Source organism: Lathyrus oleraceus, chromosome 2 (assembly GCF_024323335.1).
Source record: "Lathyrus oleraceus cultivar Zhongwan6 chromosome 2, CAAS_Psat_ZW6_1.0, whole genome shotgun sequence".
In the NCBI taxonomy this organism is placed as follows: domain Eukaryota; kingdom Viridiplantae; phylum Streptophyta; class Magnoliopsida; order Fabales; family Fabaceae; genus Lathyrus; species Lathyrus oleraceus.
Window position 1 is genome coordinate 262579949 of NC_066580.1, and position 23694 is coordinate 262603642.

Genomic DNA, 23694 nt, shown 5'->3' on the forward strand with positions numbered 1-23694 from the left:
AAAATGGATTCTATCAAGTATATTTTTGAGAAGCATGCGCTGACATGAATAATTCCCCTTTGGCAGATGTTGCTATCAGAATATGACATTGAATATCATACCCAGAAAGTTATTAAATAAGGTGTGTTGGTGGATCATTTGGCTCATCAACCGATTGAAGTTTATTAGCCTATCTAGTTCGACTTTCCAATTGAGGATGTTATGGCCATTAGAGCTAAAGATTATGATGAACCAGGGCCTGAAGAAGGACCAGAGCCCGGATCGCAATTGGGTTTAGTATTTAATGGAGTTTTTAATGCATATGGTCATGGAGTTGGAGAAATTATAATCACTCCTCGAGGTTCTCATATTCCTTTCACTACAAGGATATGCTTTGATTGTACAAATAATATGGCAGAGTATGAAGCATGCATCCTTGGCCTCGAAGAAGCTATTGTTCTCAGGATTAAGATCCTCGATGTCTTTGGGGATTCAACATTAGTTATCAATCAGATCAAAGGTGAATGGGAAACTCATCATCCTGGTTTGATTCTGTACAAAGATTACGCCAGGAGGTTGTTGTCTTTCTTTGATAAAGTTAATTTCCATCACATACCTCGAGAAGAGAATCAAATGGAAGATGCTTTAGCCACCTTGTCCTCCATGTACCGGGTAAATTTCCATAATGAGGCACCTCAAATCAGGATTAGACGTCTGGATAGACTTGCTCATATGTTTGTAGTAGAAGAGGCAGTAGACAATAAACCATGGTATCGTGATATTAAGTGTTTCCTCCAGAGTCAAGAATACACAGCTGGGGAATCCGGTAAAGATAAGAAAACCTTGAGAATATTGATGTACAACTTCTTTCTCAATGAGGATGTGTTATACAAAAGGAATTACGACATGGTGTTGCTCAAATGCGTGGATAGACACGAAGCAAACATGTTAATGCAGGAAGTTAGTGTACAACTTCTTTCTCAATGAGGATGTGTTATACAAAGTGAATTACGACATGGTCTTGCTCAGATGCGTCGATAGACACGAAGCATACATGTTAATGTAGGACGTTCATGAAGGGTCCTTTGGTACTCATACAAATGGACATTCTATGGCTAAAACAATGCTTGGATACGATTACTATTGGTTGACAATAGAATCTGATTGCTGTCAATTTGTTAAGAAGTTTCATAAATGTCATATTTATGCGGACAACGTGCATGTGCCTCCAACTCTACTCAATGTTATTTCGTCTCCGTGGCCATTCTTTATGTGGGGAATTGACATGATTGGCATGATTGAGCCCAAAGCTTCAAACAGACATCGTTTCATTCTGGTAGCTATTGATTACTTCACCAAATGGGTAGAAGCATCATCATACGCTAATGTCAGTAGACAAGTGATGCTCCGATTTATCAAGAATCAAATCATCTACCGATACGGTATTCCAATCAAGATCATTATGGACAATGGCTCAAACCTGAACAACAAGATAATGAGAGAACTCTGTGAAAAACTTCAAGATTGAGCATCACAATTCTTCACCTTATAGAACCAAGATGAACGGGGTTGTTGAAGCGGAAAACAAGAATATCAAGAAAATCCCGCAAAAGATGGTTGTAACCTACAAAGATTGGCATGAAATGCTTCCTTTTGCTTTGCACGGATACTGGACGTTTGTCTGCACTTCAACAGGGGAAACCCATTTCTCCTTATTCTATGGCATGGAACCAGTGCTCCCTATAGAAGTTGAGATCCCATTAATTCGAGCCTTGATGGAAGCCAAGTTGGCAGAAGCTGAATGGTGTCAAAACGGATATGACCAAGTGAGTTTAATTGAAGAAAAAAAGCATGATAGCCTTATGTAAGTGTCAGTTATACCAATGGAGGATGAAGAACACGTTTGATAAGAAGGCACGTCTTTGTGAATTCATAGAAGGTGACCTCGTGCTCAAAACGATCTTGCCTCCCCACAATGATTTCTGAGGAAAATGGACTCCCAATTATGAAGGCCCATATGTTGTCAAGAAAGCCTTCTCTGGAGGTGCATTGGTTCTTATAACTATGGATGGTGAGGAGCTCCACAGTCCGGTGAATTCTGATGCAGTTAAGAACTACTTCGCCTAAATAATCAAAAAAACAGTTTGCTAAGTTGGAAACCCGAAAGGGAGATTCAGGAAAATATGAGCGTTTCGGTGGACTGAAAACCCGAAAGGGCGGTCCAGGCAAAAGATAGAGACATAAATAGAAATAAGTCATCCCGGTAGATTGAAAACCCGAAAGGGCAATCTAGGCAAAAGTTAGGGATCTTATGGCAAGTAACTGCATCACGCAAGGCTTGATCACTTAAAGTAGCAACATCATCAATCAGGAAGTCTCAGTTCAATCTCTTTCAATAGAAGCTTAATTACAGGAATTCAAAGTTGTTAGGGAGAATAGTGGTCATTGTATTTTCATGTAACCTTTCCATGTACCATTTTCCAAACTTTATAATGATCCATGGAGTCACGCCTTTTGTTGGACTACCATTCTATCAATAAAATCCATACTTTTTGCCAATTGATTTCAATTCTTATATATTTATTTCTTTTGCAAACGTCGTTTATTTTTTATAATAATTTTTGAAACAAAGGTTTAATAATAAGCATTTTTTGAAAATTACAAAACATTTTCCTTTTATTCTCGAAAAATTAAAATGAATGTCAACAGTTTGTTCGGGATTGATCAAGTCTTGAAGTGTGGAACCCAGGTTCTCTAGTACAATAGTTCATGTGGTTTGTCCTTGGTTTGACAATCTTGCTTTCTCCAACGTATTTGTTGTCAAATAGTGGATTTTCCTCTAGTCAGTTTTGTTTTTGCAATGTTGATTTGGGGTTCTCCCATAACAAAGGCAGCAAAAATTTCTACATCCTCAAAGAGCTTTTGATTCTTGAAGATTTTTGTTCCAATTTTCCCCAGTGGGTTCTGTATCCTCAACAGATTTTGTTTCCCCAGTGGAGGATCTTTTATTCTGGAAGATATGGCAGAAGATAAAGTTTGTTGCAGAGTCTTCATCTAGTTGATATTTGGCCGAGTATCTAGTTTGTTGTTTGCTTCGGTCTCCCAGTTTATTCAGTGTGTTATTTTGTTAGCATAAGCATAACATTACATGCATTTTATCATTCATAAATCATTGGCATCCATGGCTGAAGGCATATCCGTGCTCATTCGCATGTCCATGGTGTCTCTAATCCATTTTCCTGGTTGTACTTTCCTCGTAAAAGAGACTTTATCTTCTATTTCCCCGTCGAGTTTGTGTCTCATGAGAAGAATTGTTTTTCATTTTTCCTCCCTATCTCATTTATCTAGATGGAACAAATTCCAATCGAGTTCATCCCTCATCGGGTAGAGTCTTGTTTGACCGCTTCTCTCCAGTTCGTGCCTGGATTGAACTTTGGTCCCCTACAACATTATTTAATTTCTTCAAGTTGGAAACATAGATGATGAAGAAAGCATGTTCAAAACCTGTTGGATCCTATTTTCCTCAGCAGAGAAGACATGTTCAATAAATGAAGAATATAATTCTCCAACAAGTATCGCTTCAGCAATCTCCCTGAGATTTTGTTCAATAGCAAGTGGCAGTCTCCTTATTTGAGAAGCTTGTTTGTTCCTGAAATATCAATCCTTGTCTCTGCATCAAGTGGAAATATCTTCAGTCAATTCACGACATAGAATCTTTTTGTGACTCAATAGATCAAAGTTAACTCGGGCTTGTTTTCTAACAGGTGGTCGTCTCTTTATTTGAGAAGCTTGTTACGATCTCCGATCAGAGTTAAAACATACACCTCCAGCAAACTGAGACCCGTTCTAGGTTGAAGAACGAAAATCATGGGAAGTTTGTTACCCTTTCCAGGTGGAAGACTTGGTTAAAGAAGAAACTGAGACCCGTTCTAGGTTGAAGACTTGAAGTCATGGGAAGTTTGTTACCCTTTCCAAGTGGAAGAATTAGTTAAATAAGAAACTAAGACCCATTCCAGGTTGAAGACCGGAAATCATGGGAAGCTTGTTATCAATTCAAAGCATGTCATTGCCTTTGTCAATGAGTTGGCAATATGTCTAAATCCTGTTTACTTCCTTCAACTATGAATTGGTAGTAATTCCTTTTTTTGATTGTTTATTTAAGGTTTATCCCCCAATAAGTTCAGTGTTTTTCCTTGCTGCGTATTCCCCGGTGGAGTCTTCCATTATCGTTTGCTATTTCTTTTGCTTATGTTTGTGCTTTGGTTTTCTCCTTAGAATAAGCCTTCTTGGTGTTGTGTTATTCCCCAATGAGTTTTTTCTCCCTGTCATACTCCCTTCAAGTTTTTATCCAGTAATATTGGGTTTGTAGTTCTCTTGTGCAAAGTGTGTCTCTGCAGCACCTTCCTTGCGGAGTCTGAGTATTTGCATTCATATCGTAAGCATTATGTGGCATCTTAGGGTTAAAAATTTGGTCTTCTGTATTTAAGTCTCTTCAACCCTATCGATACAGAGATTTCCAATCTTCATATCTCTAGATAGAAGAAACTTAAATAAGGGCAATTGTCATACCCTAATTTTACCCCTTAGATTTCACCTATCATATCATTTGCATTTCAACCAAGATCACAAGCATGGTATCCTCATAACCTTCACCTCTTTGAGTTTTCCTTTATGGGAGATCATCAAGCACACTTTGTGTTTTCTTTTTACCTTTTTGCTTGCTTACATTCTAACTTTTCTAACCTTATTCAAAATACAAAAATATGTGTTGTTTCCTTTTTCTTATTGTACAACGGAGGGACTTGCAATCAAAGGATCAAGCTTGGTTTCTAAATTAGGGTTTTGCTTCTCGAGTTCAAAGTTTGGTCAACAACTGGTCCACAAGAGCTTCTACTTCAAGACATGACTTATAATCTTAGGTCAAATTAATGTCAAGCTTCATTCAACATCATTTGATCAAGATAAGTTCAAATTTGGTGCATGTTTTCAAAGTTGATTCAAGTATGGTTCATGTGTTTATTTTCATGCCATCTCCATTCAATTTTCAAGAAATTGTCAAGATTCTTAAAAGTACAATCAAGTTTCCTTCATTTGGTATTCAAGTGTTTATCATTGGGGCTTTGGATGCAAACAGTGGCAAGAAATCACAAGTTGGTACATGTTTGGTTGACCTAAAATCAAGTATGGCATGTCACTTGGTCCAAATACCATAACACTCTCATTTCTCAATATTTTTAGAATCTACTTCAAGCCAAATCTCACATTTGAACTCTTCTACAACTTTGCTTCAAGGGTCAAACATTAATTTTCCTCCAAGTCCATTAATTTTGGAATTGGCCAAGATTCCCATGTGTGCACAAAAGTAGGCCGAAGACCTGGTTGACCTAATGCATGACCCAGAATTTCAGATCACGACCTCAACTTTCCATCCATGTCATTTTCAACTCAAGCATCCTTTTTATTTGATTCTTTTTGCAACTGATTCTTCACCATGAGGAAGTCATTTGGCACGAAGAATTTCTCAAAACGCACGAGTGGATTTCATTTGGCCTAAGCTCCATCATGGTACCATGGACTATGCATTGCACATATGACTTATGGCTTATAATCATCCAAATCTTCATTTGGGACCACCAATACATGTAAAAACTTGTTTGTCTTTCAAAAACGCATAGAGTGGAGTGTAAAATGACCAAATTCCATGCCCAAGTCACATTTTTCACCCTTGCTCTCACACAGATTGAAAATAAATAAAAAATCCAACTTCGTTCACACGAATTAAGATCTATTTCACATGTGTGAGCTCAATAACACTTTCCATATAAATAGAGGAAATATTTGCCTATATTTGCAAGCTTTGATAGATAAAGAAACTCTGAAACCATTTGAACTCGATACCTCAAAAACCATTTAACTATTTCTTCGATTCAAGCTCTTTGAGCTTCGAATATTTGCCCAAAATCACTCATCGACACCTTCTAAAGCTGATTAAAACATTGATGTGGGTTAAAACTCCTTGGAACTTGACCTCTGAATCCACCATTGTTGACCTCTGAAGCTTTAATAGGAAAGGTAGATACGAGTTACATTTTCAAGCAAACAAGTTACCAGTGTGTTCATCTTGATTCACTAATCAAAAGCCCTCAACTCCCTTGAATTTATATTGCGTATTAGTCATTTAATTTTACTTTGAAGAACAGGGGTTCTTCGTGTTCTTGAGAAAATTCTCTTTGCTCAGATCCAATCAATGGCTCTGAAACAAAGAGACATGAACGATGATGTGTTGTGAAGCTAACTCCATGCTTGGGTATTGCTAAAAACACGAGTTCAGGAATTTGCCAAATCGAGATGAAGGTTAAAAATGAAGTTCAGATACGCGCGCTTTGGTGCCAAAGTTTGAACTCATCCAATCGTTTCCTGACACGCGTGCTAGTCGTTGGCGCGTCCTAATTCAAACATTTTCTTTTTGTTTTATTTTTATTTTTATTTTCATTTACTTTCTGATTTTATTTTGATTCATTTTTAATTCATTTTTCATCAATTTTTTTTAAAGAAAATCCATAAAAATATTTTGCATCACATATATTTTTTGCATAGTTTTTAAAATCATTTTTGCATTTAATTTATATTTCCTTGATCTTTCATCTAATTTCATTTTCAATTTTAGTTTTGGTCATTTTTAAATATTTTTGCATCCAACTTTTGAGGTCTTTTTATTTGTAATATTTTTGACTTCTCATAGTTTTCTCAACCATTTCTTTTATGTTTTGGTGCTTGATTTTAATTTTCTCTTTATTTTTCATCATAAATCATTTTAATTTTCCTTTTTAATTCATTTTTGTTTGATTTTTGGTTGACTTTTGTTTGACTTGAGTTGTTGACTTGGTTGATCAATGCTTCTACATTTCAAGTCATTCATAGATGGCCTCTTAGGTTAATTCAATCTTCTCTAATTCAATATGTTAATAGATAATCATTTGATCATATTTTTGATACTCTGAGTTAATGATAGATGATCCATAGAATGTGCCATATGTTTGGGTCCCTTGACTTGTTTGATAGTGGATCCTAAGTCAAATAATTGAGTTTGCTTTCATTTTGCCTTTGGTTTTCCTCTTTCTTCTTTGAGTTCTGAACAAATGTGTTTCATGCCTTGAGAGTTTTACTTTTGTATCAACACTCTAACATGATTGCCACATACATTACTTGCCTTATGATAACTAACTTGTTACATCTAACCTCCTACCTTTATATTTATGCTCTTTACATTTATGTCATTTTCATTCATGTCATTTACATTATTGCCTTTTACTATTATATTTTATTGCTTTCTCATTTCAAAAGAGCAAAAACATGATAAAATGGCTAAAAATTTAAAAAATATTTGATCTGATCTTATGGACTTTGTGTTACTATCCCTTGCTTGAGGAGTATTTTAAAATTTGGACTTTAAGATTTGGTGATTTCCCCTTGCTTGGAGTATATTTGGCTTTGTGATTAATCTGAGACTTTGTGATCCCTTTTGACCCTTTGATCTTCAATTCAATACTTGGATGTTTCTTTATAGCTTTGTGGCTTTGTTTTTCATTTGGATCTTTTGATATTCATCTGCTTATATGTTTTTTTCCTCTTGTGTCTCAATCCAAAGGGAAAGGAATGCTTGTTTTGACCAATGTCAAATGCTTGCTCCATCTTATGGTTAGTATACTTGCACACTTAAAGGCGTTCTCTTAGGCTACCTTACAATGCGACCTTTTATTTCATGTCATTTACTTTATGCTTTAGGATAATCTATTATTCTCCCTCCCACTTCTTCAATTTTTAAAACTTCCCCCTATTTCAAAAAAACCTCTTGTTTTCAAACTTCACACATTTTTCTTAATAAAGCTTGACTTTGTCAAGTGATTCATAAAATATTTTTTTCTCAATAAATGCTAAAACACTTAAGCATAAACTTAAACTCTTTCCAAACTACTAAAAAAGACAAAACCTCATCAAACTTCTTTTTGTGCCTTTGTGCACTTTCTTTTAAGAGCCTCTTTTTGAAAAGATTAGATATTAGTCTATTCTTGTAATGATGCAAACCACTATACTTCTACAATATGTTAAGAAATGATTGACATTTTCCACTTGAATGTTGAGATGAGCTTGTGAGAAAGTCCAAGTAAAAGTTCAACATATCAAGATGATGCAAATGCTCATTTCCTCATACTTGTGGGTAGTAAGCTTAGTTTTCCACTCGAATACGATAAAATGTCTTTTCAAATTAAAATCAATCAATAAACAACCCAAGTTTTTCATAAACACATATTTGCAAGTGGTTCCTATGGCGTACCATAGATGTGAGGGATGTTAATACCTTCCCCTTACATAACCAACCCCCGTATCCAAATTTCTCTTTTGTTTTACCTTTTTTTGGATTTTGTTCGACCTTTTTCCCATTCCCTTTGGAAACAATAAAGTTCGGTAGCGACTCTTTCTTTTTTCTGAATTAAGTTAATTAATAGCTTGATCTCAATTTTTTCTCGCCACGACAGTGTGTATGACTTGAGAGTCCCTATCCCCTTGTGGGACATTGTATTGATAAGAGTTCCCTGAGGCCTAGGCTTTTACCTCCTTGAACGTAGTTTTAACTGTTTCCCTCTTATTAGGGGAGGTTATTGACTGTCTATCTTTATATGGTCATCAGAAACCCTTTTCAATTTGACTTTCACATTAGAATAAGTTCTTTGGGCGACTCTCTTGGACGCCTTCTCGGGCGGCCCAACTGCTAGACGAAAGCGCCCTGGTTTGAGGTCTCTACCAAAAATAACATTACAAATTGTAAACTTATTTCAGTTTGTTTCATATTATAAAAATATTAATGTAATTATAAAAAATATATATCATCACAATAAACTGTCATTTTCATAAACCTATATTAAATTACAAAAATCAAGTCACTTCATAGAATTTTAAAGTTGTTAAAAGTTAAGACTATATAATAAAATAAATATTAATTTCTTTAAAATCAAGTAAAATTGAGTACATCAAAATACAATCGAGTAAAATTGCTTATGATTCTATGATATTTTAAAGGGTTTACTTACGTGTTAATTTAGTTAAAATTGAGTTCAACTCCAATTTTACCGAAATCTAATTTCACATACAATTTAACTTGGAATCTACGCTTTAAAACATAAAATCAAACGAATTTACGAAATAAAATACGATTTTAACAACATTGTACTTACCTAGTTTGAAAGTGTACCTACCTAACAACCATGTGGTAGTTTTAAATTAATTACTAGTTAGGATTTTTTTTTATTAATAAGATAATTATTCCCCCTTCTTTATAAACCTCAACTACATATTCATTCTTCATTCTTCACTCTTGAAATCCTTTCAAGCATCAAATGGGTGACAGTTCTATCCTGGCTCCATCAGTCCAAGAGCTGGCAAAACAAGCCATTTCAAAAGTTCCAGAACAATATCTTCAACCAAATCAAGAACTTCCAATTATTAACTTTGATAAATTATTATGCGAAGATGCAATAAAGCTAGAGAGTCTAGACAATGCTTGTAAGGAATGGGGTTACTTCTAGGTTTGGATCAATTTCAAAATGAATATCAATATTTAAGATTATATTAGTTGGTAATTTTTATGAATGGAACATATATATTTAACTAATTATTTAATTAAATTGAGTTACATCTAATAAATCATGGAGTGAAGTCTTCACTTGTGGAAAATGTAAAAAATGGTGTTGAAGAATTCGTCAACCTTCCAATGGAAGAGAAAAAAAAGTTTTGGAAAACAAAAGAAGAAATGCAGGGATTTGGACAGGTGTATGTTGCATTGGAGGAACAAAAGCTAAGATGGGGAGATATGTTTTACATAAAAACTTTCCCATTACACATAAGGCTACCTCATCTAATTCCTTGCATCCCACAACCAACCAGGTGTTGTGTTTTATGTTATCTTGCTTCAATATAATATAGTTGATGATATGATATTATAGGTAACTAACTAAAAAAATTTATTTTCATACATTACAGAGAAAATCTAGAGAACTATTCTCTAGAACTGAAGAAACTATGTTTCACAATCGTTAAGTTTATGACAAAAGCTTTAAAGATGGAACAACCTAGTGAATTACTAGATTTCATGGAAGAGGGAGATCAATCAATAAGGATGAATTACTATCCTCCATGTCCTCAACCAGATCAAGTGATTGGACTTAATCCTCATTCTAATGCTAATGCTCTTACCATTCTTCTCCAAGTGAATGAAATGCAGGGCCTACAAATTAAAAAAGGATGGATTTTGGGTTCCTATCTATCCTCTTCCTAATGCTTTTGTTGTCGATGTTGGAGATTTGCTGGAGGTAACTAACATAATTATTATTCTCATACGACCTTACTTGAACATGATCCGTTATATAGGCTTGTACCATTGTGTCCTTGATTTCTAAGGAGACAGGAACATAACTATGATGGATGAAAGACAACTGTGTGATCAGAATGTGGTTAACGGCCAAGATGATCATCTCAATTGTAGATGATCGCTCTTGGTTGGTTTTACTTACTAGGATGATCACACAGTGTTCTTAGAGACTCAAAAAATAATAATTATTCATAATTTTTTTATTATTTGAACTTGAATAGCTTCTCCTTAAGTCTTATAATTTAATCATGGTCGTGGTGTGATAGATAATGACCAATGGAATTTATTAGAGCATTGAACATCGAGCAACGATAAATTCAAAGAAGGAAAGGATCTCTATTGTAGGATTTCACAATATCCAAATGGGAAGAGATTTAGGTCCAGCACCAAGCCTTGTTACTCCTGAAACTCTTGCAAATTTCAAAACAATTACTCTTGAAGAATACATCGATGGATATCTTGCAAGCAAGATAAACGGAAAATCGTACTTGGATGTTGTTAGGATCAAACACGAGATTCATTAATGATTTTGGTTCATAAATTTAAATGTGTTTTTTGTTTGTTTGTTGTTAGGATATGGTTTTATATCCTATATGAAATAAGAGGATATGGAATTTACTGGAGCATTGAACATCGAGCAACGGTAAATTCAGAGAAGGAAAGGCTCTCTATTGCAAGATTTCACAATATTCAAATAGGAAGAGATTTAGGTTCAGCACCAAGCCTTGTTACTCCTGAAACTCTTGCAATGTTCAAAATAATTACTCTTGAAGAATACATCGATGGATACCTTGCAAGCAAGATAAACAGAAAATCATACTTGGATGCTGTTAGGATCAAACACGAGATTCATGAATGATTTTGGTTCATAAATTTAAATGTGTTTTTTGTTTGTTTTTTGTTAGGATATGGTTTTTTATCCTATATGAAATAAGAGGACTTAGGTTTTTGGTCCTAGTAAAAAATTGTGTTTTGTTTTCATCAACTTAAACTTTGAAACTAATGTGCTTGATGCTTCTATAACAAGTGATTTTCGTTTGAGTTTTGTAAAATTGTTTTGTCCTCACATTTTGTTTCTGAAGGAGGTTTGGAGTGTGAGAGTTTACTTTTCTCTATGTCTTTTCTGTGAGGTTGGATTTCTACTACTTATTTCTGCTCCGTGTGCTTCTGATATGTCTTGGTGTTATACCAAGTGGTTGGTTTTTGAGCTTGTGATTATTGTTGTTGTTTTATCTTTTCTCCAGCTATATGATGCAAAGGTTGTTTTAGCCAAAATTTACCAAAAAGGGAGATTGTTAATTCTGTGTTTTTATGATTGGCAGAATTTTGTTAAAACTTGTATCACAACAAGATGTTGAGCAAGATGTCGTGACATTTTGATCAGACATCTTTGCATATTTTATTTTACTTCTTGGAAGACTTATTTTATTCTGAGATACCGAAGATTATCTGAATATTTAGCTATCATATCTGGATGTCCAAGAAGGTTTATTTTAAGAACTCTTATTTCGTTTCTAGTTGTGCAGTTGCTTCATAAAAAGGGATGTTGAGACATTTTAAGGAAACATTAGATCAATTTTGATTTGATTCTGCAGAAGATTGTGCAGAATGAATGTCAAAACATTTAAGGAAACATTTGATTTGATCTTGCAGACAGATGTCAAAACATTTAAGGAGACATCAGATTTGATTTGATTTGTTTTGTTTTGGATCTGCTGATTTTTTATGCCTAAGCTCATGCTTACCAAAGGCTATTTAAAGAGGACGTTACTAAACCTAATGTATAGAAGAGAGTGATGCGTTGGAGATTGTTATTGTTAGGGTTTAGTTGTCATTGTTATTTGTGAGTCATTCTAGTATCTCTTTGATACTTGAATTGGACTGAGTTTATTGAGTTGTAATTGTGAATCACTCATGTGCCTTTAAGAAAGAGTTCATTGTGTTTCATTGGAAGTGTGTCTTTTGTTCTTTGTTTGTTTTTTCAGTTGTTACCACTGTTGTGTGATTGAATGGAAGTGAGAGGGGTCTCATATCTAGGTATGCCCTAAATAGAAATCCCACAGGTAGTGATTAGGTGAGAAGATTGTAAAAATGGAGGTTGTTTAGAACTTCAATCTAATATTGTTATAGTGGATTTCCTTCCTGTCTTGGATGCCCCCAGATGTAGGTGATGTTGCACCGAACTAGGTTAATAATTGACATGTGTTATTTTCTTCCTACTTTTTACGCTGTTATTGTTTATGGTATGACATGTCCTAAACCTGGTTTCTTGACATCGTATACAACATCTGGTATTTGCATAATTGTTTCTGGTGTGACATGTCATGAACCTGGTGTTGTGACATCGTATACAACATTTGTTATCTGCATAATTATTCCTGGTGTGACATGTCTTGATCCTGGTGTCGTGGCATCGTATACAACATTTGTTATCTGCCTAATTGTTTCTAGTGTGACATGTCCTAAATCGTGACATCGTATACGACATCTGTTATCTGCTTACTTTATTGTTGTGTGAAATCCTGACATTAGTGTTGTGGCATCGCATACGACATCTGATATCTGTGTACCAGAATTTTCATGATGTTTCGTCTCATCATATTTTGAGACTTCTGACTTCTGATAACCACCATCATGTCTCTTCTTGACATCTGACCAAGACTGCTTCTGATTCTTCTTACCAGAAGATGCTTTTAGAGTTTGTTATACGTCTCTTTCATAGTTTCTCTCAGATAGACACAACTCTTGTGCCTCTAGACTGATTTATAGCTATTCAATTCTCATGGTGCTAAGGTCCTTAGAATGTTCAATTTCTACAACAGTGTAATCAAACTGAGGAGTAAGTGTTCTCAGTACCTTCTCAATAATTAATTTTTTAGAGAAAGTATCTCCAAAAGATTTCTCATCATTTATGATCAGAATTACTCTAGAGATATAATAAGGTACCTTCTCATTGTTCTTCATGTTGAGATTCTCATACTTCTTACGTAGAGACTGAAACGTCACCTTCTTCACTAATGCATCACCTTCATACACTAATATCAGTATGGCTAACGCAACCTTCGTTGTTATTGAATTAATGATCTTCTCAAATACATTCACATCCACACACTGATGGATGTATAAAGGAGCTTTATGATCCTTTTTCCTTAACCCTTTATGTGTGTTCCTTTGCGCTTCAATTGGATCTGCTGCAACAGTTGCATAACCGACATTGAAGAGATCAAGAACATATTGAGAACTAAACAACACACACATCTGAATCATCCATTGATTCCAATTCTTTCCATCAAATACTGGAAGCTTCGTGTTCAAGCTACCATTTCCACCGTTCATGTTCGATCTTTCTACAATAATTCACTCAGATCTCACCAAACACTCATGTTTCCCAATCCCTCAGAATCAAGAATTGTGATTCTGTTACGATTTCGAACATCAATTCACTATGAATTTCATAACCAAAATCAATCACACACGTCTCACGTTCACTCGTGTCTCCCTTGGTGTTTCCCGTGGATCTGAACTGAAGGTCTAGATCCTAACTTTTGGAGCACAAGAGGAAAAAGATGAAGATGATAGAGATGGAAGAGAGAGAGAATGTGTAACATAATTGTATTAAACTTTTAATAGAATTTTGAAAATTCAGTTATGGATCAAAAATGTCATTACAAACTAAAATCACACTTGATTTATATACAAATCAAAACCTAAAGCAAATTAAGATGCATTCAAAGTTAATATATATATATATATATATATATATATATATATATATATATATATATATATATATATATATATATATATATATATATATATATATATATATATATATATATATATATATATATATATATATATATATATATATATATATATATATATATATATAAACTTATTCTAAATCATAGTCTTTAAATTAGATTTAGTCGAATGATTAATTAAATAAAATATTAATTTAACTATTAAATTAAATTAAATTTAAAGGTTATGATTGGAGTAAGTAGAAAAGATACTTTTGAAGGAAGTTGAATCTCACTTTTATATATATATATATATATATATATATATATATATATATATATATATATATATATATATATATATATATATATATATATATATATATATATATATATATATATATATATATATATATATATATATATATATATATATATATATATATATAGAAAGAGAGAGAGAGAGTTTACAACACGTTTGATGAAGTACTTTAAATTCTTTAAAGTATATTTTTAGCCATTTAAAAAATAAATATCAATAGCATTTTTCCTAAAAATGTTGTCTTCTTGTCTTAGTGTTTTTTTAGATCACATTAATGAAAAATATTATTATAGGAGCGATGTTAAAGTCTAAATCTGACTTAGTGAACTAATAACTTTTTTAAAAATTTCTTAGCAAAATTTTCTAACATTGTCGTACAAACCATACGATTGTCGAACACCGATTTAAATATTATCGAAGTATTTAGAGAACACACATTCGAATCTCAACAACTACATTTTATCACCTTTTAATTTTTTTAAAAGTTTTGTTATAACATATTACCGCAGTTTTTCTAGAGGGGTAAAGTAACATATTTTATTTTATTTTATTTATTTTTTATTTATGACCAATTTGATGAAAAATTAAGTAATGACATTTTTTCGTCCATTTATAAAGTAACAATGGTCAAGATATTGTCAACTCATCAATACAAATGAAACATTAGTGATCCACGTGAAACTCTCACTAGCCGATCATAACGTGAATGCCACCACGACTATCAACCTTGGATGCAAAGTGCTAAAATTTAAACTTAACATATTGAAAATAATGGTAATGAAAGAAAGAGGACAAAAATATTTTAAGTTTGGTTTCTTAATGTAATATTTTCTCTAGGAATTCCTTGTTAAATTTTTTTAATGTTAGTTATGAAAGAATGAAAGTAACTTACTAATGCTAATTGTAGTTATATCAAGTAAAATGTTTAATATTATTGTTGTTGAAATTTAATATTTAATGATACTATTTATTTTGTTTATTTGTTGTAGTTGTTGTTGTTGAGATTTAACGTTTAAAGATTCTATGAATTTCGTTGTTGTTGTTTTTGTTGTTGTTGTTTTTGTTGTTTTTGTTGTTATTGTTCTTGTTGTTGAGATTTAATGTTGAAGGATTCTATTGATTTTTTTTTGTTGTTGTTGATGACGATGAGGAAGATTTAGAATTTGTCAACAAATTTGATGCTTTGCACATTGAAACAGAAAAAACAGGTTAAAACTAAAATTTTGTGAACAGGACTTTACCCATCGGTTATTATTTAAAATCGAGGTAAAAAGTGGCGCAATTTTGAAACTCCAAAAAATGAAATTGAATGGGATCAAATTCATGATCAACGTCACTTTTCCCATAGGTTATTCAAAAACCGAGGGGTAAAATGGACGACTTTCATATCGCCCTTCGTTACCTCGCTTGTGTAACCAAGGTTATATCCACTTCGTGTCCGAGATGAAATATATATATATATATATATATATATATATATATATATATATATATATATATATATATATATATATATATATATATATATATATATATATAAGAAATGTGATGAAATGTTAACACCTTATACAACGGTTGATAATATGAAGCGTGATGAAATATAAGGACAAACCCTTTTTGTAATGAAAAAATGGGATTCGAACCATTACACTCCAGGTACATTTCACCACGATTGTTAACATTGACCGTAGTGATATATATTTTAGTGAATAACAAAAATAAAAGGCGTCCAAAAGTTGAGTTATTACTACGGTTAACAGAACGACCATAGTAATATGATTTTATGAAACTTACATTTTGTAGTAGTGAGATTCAATCAAAAAATATGCTTCAAACGACATACATCATGGCCTGCTGACAAGGACCATATGTTGTACACAAGCTGGAACGCCATGTCCCACATGGGTCCCTTCTGCACCAAAACTGCTTGAACACTCCAGGTTATTTAGCATAATACAGACAATCCAACTGGAATAACAATTTCCCTAATTGGAAAATTTAGCCAAAACAACTCTTCAATACATATCAAAATTGAGTATCATAAGCAACCCATACTCAGAACAAACATCAACAGAAACAGAAGTACCAATCAATTAGAGCACACATAAGCAGCAGCAGAAAACACATGTGTAAGGCAAGTCAACAATCATGAGGTTTCTACACAGAATCAATGCTCTGTAACAGTCATTCATGCAATCAAAAGTTAGTCATGCATGAACACACAATTATTAGTCAAGTCAGAATCAATAAATACTACTAAGACACATATTAACTCACATAAAGGCCAGATGCCACATCAAATGCTTCAACATGTGAGCACACACTATGTCAAGTTAGCAAATATTACTAACACACATATCAGCTCACACAAAGGCAAGATGCCATGCCAAATGGTTTAGCATGTGATCACACACCAAGTCAGAACAATTATTACCAAACACACTAGTTGGTACTAAGTACACCAGTCATCAACATATCAATAACACTCATACACAAGTCAACAACAAACTGTTATACCAACAAACAACATATAAGTAGTACATCAGTCAATAACAAATTAGCAGTACTCATACACCACAAATTTAGTAGACAATAGTTTGAACACACCACCCATACAGACCATTACTCGGCCTTTTTGTCACAATTTGACAAAGCTCCACTATCACAGTTAACAACATCTTGGTCAGTATTAGCCATGAGCAAAATCAGTGAACTTGTCAGTCAAGAGCACACACAAAATTAGGAGTAGAAACTATCAACAACAACCATGAGCACAAATGTTGAACAGAAAGCCAGAACATCAAGACTAAAGCTAGAACATCAGAATAGAAAGCTAGAATATCTTATGATGAAACCAAATTAAACAAGACTTCATCATCATTTTAGTAGGTTTATTTTTAGAATCAATTGTTTGTGTAGGATTCTTCTTCAATGCAAATCCAATCTTTCAATTCTTCTTAATTAACCCAAATATTTATTTCAAAACAACTACAACAGAAACTTAGACTTGAATAATCCTTGGACTTTAATAAACGTGAAACGAATCTGAAGTGCACAAGAATCCAACCAGAATAGCATGCACACCATGATGTCACACAACATGTTCCAAACTTCTTGCTATCCATTTTGCATATAAGCCAATCAAATAAACAACATCCCTCATTGGCTATTTTTAGGCAAAGCATAACAACTCTTCAAGATTGCACCATAACTAATGCACAAGAGACAAAGATTATCATAAACATTATTTCAAGTATGCCCTTTTCTTTTTCTCCCCCTCTTTGACTAAAAAATACAAAGGACATAGAACCACTGTCACACATTCTCCTAGTCATTCTTCATATAACAGCAACACACAACTACTTATGAACACCGGATATAAGCAACATCCTTTCTTGAATACCATCATATCATCATCCCTCACACACACTTACGGTAGCAGCAACAACGAGTTAAGGTGAAAACAATTCCAATATTTATCCATCATAACCCATATTAGTTTCAACAACAGATGCACAAATGAGTAACACAATGTCTAGGACATCTTTCCCAACATTCAATATGCATCACCCTAGGAGTAATACCATCACAAATTCCTCTATCAACTTAGGATAACAAGATCCAACATTCAGCACTTCCTTTAACAATTGAGCATCACCATGAAGCTCCATAACATCATTATACTTCAGTGCTTCAAACAAAAGTTCTTTTGCATTCTCATTTGTCTTTTCTTCTTGCTCCTCAGCTTCCTTTCCATTGGTCATAATTTTGTCAATAGAGGAAACCTTGCTTCTGCCCAATTAATTAATAATTTAAGGTGAAAGCTTCACACACTTTCCTCTATCATACTCCTTTCTAAACTCCTTGACCAAATTTCCATTACAAGGACCAACATCGGTAACAATCTTCATTAGCCCAACAACTTTCATTGTTTCTTTGCAATCAAGAACTTATTTACCTAGCTCTCTTTCAAATGCAATCTCTCTCTGAACAACATACTTCCACTTTTGAACACTTGCTTCAGAATGAAATGAAACATTATCCATGTGAGCAGAGTAGACATACACAAGAATTATCTTCCCATCAACCTTTCTCTTCATGGTGGACATAATGTCCCAAACATTTGCTTTAGCCCCAGTCTCATATTCACTTATTTGAACAAGCATTTTTTTCACTTCAGAATTAACGAGGGAAAGTTGTCCATCCTTCCTCTGAGTTTGAAACTCAACCACCAACATGTCAAACATGTTGTCTGGAACATTTTGGTTGACATCTTCATGACCATATTTGGTGACATCTTTGAGCATTTGGTTACTCCACAACAGTTAAGTATTGACTACTTTCAACATATATACCTCAAAGGTCTAGTCCTTCATTTTCTTCACTTAAAAATCAGGAAAGTAGGTAACATCTCATACCATGCTAAACTCAAAATCAGACTGCATCTTAAATGACATCCTACACAACATAGTGTCTTCAACATAAATGTAAACTATCATCAAATTATCATTTTTTCGATATTGACACCCTTCAGGTTGTTGATATCAGTAGTTGCATCCTTACTGACACCCACATAATCATGCTTCTTAATGACACCATTCTTGTAATCCTGATTGACTTCCACATTCAAGTACCTATTGAGGAAGACATTTTTCACATCCACCTGATAATGTTTGACCTTCAGAATACATGACATTGTCGATATCAATCTGATGGATCCAAGATGGGTAATAAGAGCAAAAGTTTCAGCATCATAAATTTTTTCAAATTCTTTAGCAGACAACATGATGTTTCCTGATTTATTAGCAACACCTTGCTCCACATTAAGACCAATGAGACCAAAATCTTTATCTTTATGGGGAGTCATTTCAGTTTGAACATCACTTATAGATTTCCCTTGGTAAACAGTATATATACCTTACTATTAACAACACATCCTATAAATATGCTTTCATAATTACTTACCACATCTTCACACAATGTTTCAGCATCTTTCTTCACATCTTCTCCTGAATGATCCTTCTTTCCTTTAGACGCATATCTTTTTTTCTTATCCTTGTTGTTAACAATACCAACATGATCTACAACATTATCAACTTCAACATCTTCATGAACATCATCACTCACTGAATTATTATCAGAGACCGCATCATCATTCTCCTTATGAATTTGAGACTCTACCAACATTTTAGATAGGACGTTTGCACATCTTTATCAACATCTTGATTTTCCAGAAAGGTTTCATGGGTCTTCTCGCCAAAATACTTTTGAATAAGATGGTGATTTCTCATAGGCCCATACATGAGTTGAAAATTGATCACATTTCAACCAACAGCTAGATCAGACTTTTTCAACATGTGGAATATTGTGGAGAGCAATATCTGGAACATACATCTTATGACTAAGGATTAACTAACTTAGAGGAACACTAATATCAGCTTCACCAAACATAATATCATATTTTTTATTGATGAAAACTCCAAAAAATATGAGAAGGAACTCTAATAGAAACAATTATGCCATAATCACTATTCTTCTTTAACTTCTTCTTCTGAACCATTGTTGGTTGTTCAATGTTGGGAGAACCTCTTACCTGACCATCAATCTTCACTTAAATGACAATTTCTTGCTTGAGTCTCATAAAGTCCATATGTGGTAATTCAGAAGTATGAGTAAGATATTAAACCATCTTGTATGATACCTTGGTTTGCTTCTCAAGTTAACGAACTTCATAAATATTTCCTTCTTCAATTTGTAGATCAATACACATATGACAACTTTCTCTGCAACCCCCAAGCTTTCTATATTATGGCTTAGTTTCAATTTCTAACATGTCATCCATGATGTCTGAAAAATGATCTTCAACATTCTTCTCTACAGTGGCAACAATCATTTCGTCTTAAAAATTTATTTCTCTTATAGCTATCACAAAATATAACATAGTTTTTTTCTCCTATCAAATGTTTATTGCAGCTACTTTCAAAATAAAAATCTTCACAAGAGAATATCTTGTGGGAGGAACAACCAATATGAACAAGAATATTAGGCTTGCCATAACAAACTTGTTGATGATGCATTTGAGAATTCTCATTCCATTGGATATACATATGTTGATGGTGTAGTGGTCTACCATACAACTTGTAATAGTAAAAGGGAATGAAGGAGAAAAATTAATGCACTAGTAATCATGTTTAACCATATGTTGAGACATTTTACCTAACATTGTGCAATTTTCTTTCTGAATATGAGTAGTACACTTTGAATTTGATGGCTCATCAGTATGTATAACATCTTTCATGTTTTTGAAGGTCACAACATTGTTTGCTTGATTATATTCACCTTCATCATCATAAGTGACATTTGAGACTCTTTTTTTCCTTGGAAAACTTGAGCATTCATCTTGAATATGTCCAAAATCTTTGCATTTAAGACATTATATCCCTTTGCACCTGAAGGAAAAGTTGAGATTTTGTCTTTCATCATCCTTTTTCTTTATGTTGAATGTTCTTGACACTGGTAGGAACATCATTCCCAGATCTCTTGTCAAGTTTTCTTATGAATTTACTAAAGATCTTAGCATGCTTGAGATTTTCTTCAGAATTGTATTCACAATCTTCATTGAAATTCTTCAAATTGAACAAAATAAGAACCCTATATTTCACCCAAACAAAACAAGGTACCGACTCTTATGCCAATTGAAATTTTGTTTTCAGGAGGACAAATGTTTGACCAGAGGCCTAACACAACATGTACAATTAGTTTATGACAAATAATAGATTTTGAGAACAGATGTCAGACACGATATATGGGACATTGTATACCAAAAAAACCAGTTAATACTATCAAGTTATGACAATTTAACTTATACAAAATGATGGAGCAGAAAAGCAATAAATAACACAAGAGAATTGGTAACCCAACTCAGTGAAAACAACACCTACTTCTGGAGGATACTCTATCCAAAATTCACTACTTAGAATTAGTATTAGTCTGATATGAACAACAACCTCGTGTTGTTCAATACCTCGTCCTATTCCTAGTGACTTTTTATTTAGGTCTCCCCCTAAATATGAGAATCCATCTCACTTTCTTTTTATCACAAATCCCAAGTGACAAACTCAATAAACAAATGCTCCCAATCATTAATCCCACGTGATCAACTCAATAAACAAGATATTGATGTTGAATTACAACTCAACTAAACAAACCAAACTCTATGCCTTCAGATATGAATGGAGGCACTAGAGTGGTGCATAACAATAACTCAAACAAACTCTAAAAAATAAAAACAGTAACACAAAGAGTCTTTAATACATGCATACCTAAAACGTGAGGTTTGAGTCTCCTTAAATAACAATATTTCTTCTTGGCTTTTTCCTTGAATAAGATCACATTAATAAATCTAGAAGACTTGGTTGTGATTTGTTCTTTCACAAAAATCTCTAAAATATATGACTTGTTATGATTCAAACTCAAATTCAAATCTCCAAATTTAAATTGAATTAATTACGATCAATCTACTCAAACAAATCAATATGATGCATTGCAAGAAATGTGCAACAAATAACAACAAATCTTATTGGGATTCAATCAGAAAATACGCTCCAAACAACATTCAACATGGTCTGTTGATAAGTGACAGATGTTGAACACAAACTGGAACATTGTGTTCCACACGTATCCCTACTGCACTAAAACAACTTACACACTTCATATTATTTTGCATTGTATAATGCAGTCAATCCAAAAGAAATAATAAAAAATTACTGATAGATTATTTTTTAAGTTTTAACTTATAAAAATTTATTTAAATTGTCAAAAATAAATTACTTAATTTTTTTAAGTATGTTGGTGAAATCAAACAACCTAACAAATTAAGTATTTTTTTAAAACAACTGATGTTTTAAAAGGTGTAAAACATTTATGTTATGCTGGTTATTGAATATAAATGATTTAACAATTTAACTCAAATGAATATTTCATTTTTTATACCAATAAACTCCATCATTGCTCCGTCCATCTTAAGATGAGAAATATTTTCAGATTTTTCATACCAATAAACTCCATCTTTGCTCCCTCCATCTTTTGAATAATTAACTCTAAAATTCGTTTAGGCATTGAGGCATGTTAGGTGATCTTTCCTGCTCCACTTTGCCTCAATAATTTTGTTTCCTCCACTCTCTCTATTATTTTAAAGCTGCAAATTCCACCCATACACTACGTGCTACTTTGTTTTATATTTTATACGACTCTGCTGCTTTCCTTTCTGTTTTCATCCGGACCTTAATTTAATCTAATAGTTTGGAAGAGGAAAAAATAAAAAAAAATAAAACAAGTAAAGTCAAATCCAACCATCAATATTGTACAGAAAATATGAAGAACTAAATTTTTTGGAGGGATCTGTTTCCCTATTGTTGTATCTATCCCAACTTTTTTAACAATACCAAGGTCAGTGTAGTATATGATGTTATAAATTTTTATTTGTTTTTAGAATTTTATGTTTGCATTAGATTTTTTATTTAAATAAAATTACAATTTTAAATTAGATTAAATTTAATTTAAAATAAGTTTTAGATTAAAATTAATAAATTATATGATAAGTTAAAGAAGAATAAAATTGTAAATAAAAGAGTTTAAATGCATTATAAAATACAAGAAAAAAAAGCTACACTAAAATTTAACGTTAAAATTACTCTTAAAAGTTATTTCGTATTTTCATTTTCATTTTTTTATTATTTTTGTTTAGCAAACCAAGGAGTGCAAAAATAGAGAAAATATATCCCAATTAGATTGACATTCTTATCCCTTATCTCCTGAAGTAACATAGTAAAATATTATAAAAATAATCCGAGAGAACATACTTCCTAAGGGTAGGCCAAAATCTTAGGAAGGAACAATTATTACAAGCACATATCTTGTTAAAATTTTATAAGAAAAATCTAATACACACACATTGATGAAGAGAGGTAAGATATTGATATATATTTAGATCAACTATGTGAGAATAGCACCTGAATTATATATATATATATATATATATATATATATATATATATATATATATATATATATATATATATATATATATATATATATATATATATATATATATATATATATATATATATATATATATATATATATATATATATATATATAATATATATATATATATATATATATATATATATATATATATATATATATATCAGGGTCGGTCTTGT

At 32.7% G+C, this 23694-nt stretch overlaps 2 pseudogenes; both read left to right on the forward strand.

Moving 5' to 3' along the window:
- Positions 1-9374: 9374 nt before the first annotated feature.
- LOC127122817 (protein SRG1-like) lies at positions 9375-10929 on the forward strand (annotated as a pseudogene).
- Positions 10373-10575, forward strand: LOC127124784 (uncharacterized; annotated as a pseudogene).
- Positions 10930-23694: the final 12765 nt, after the last annotated feature.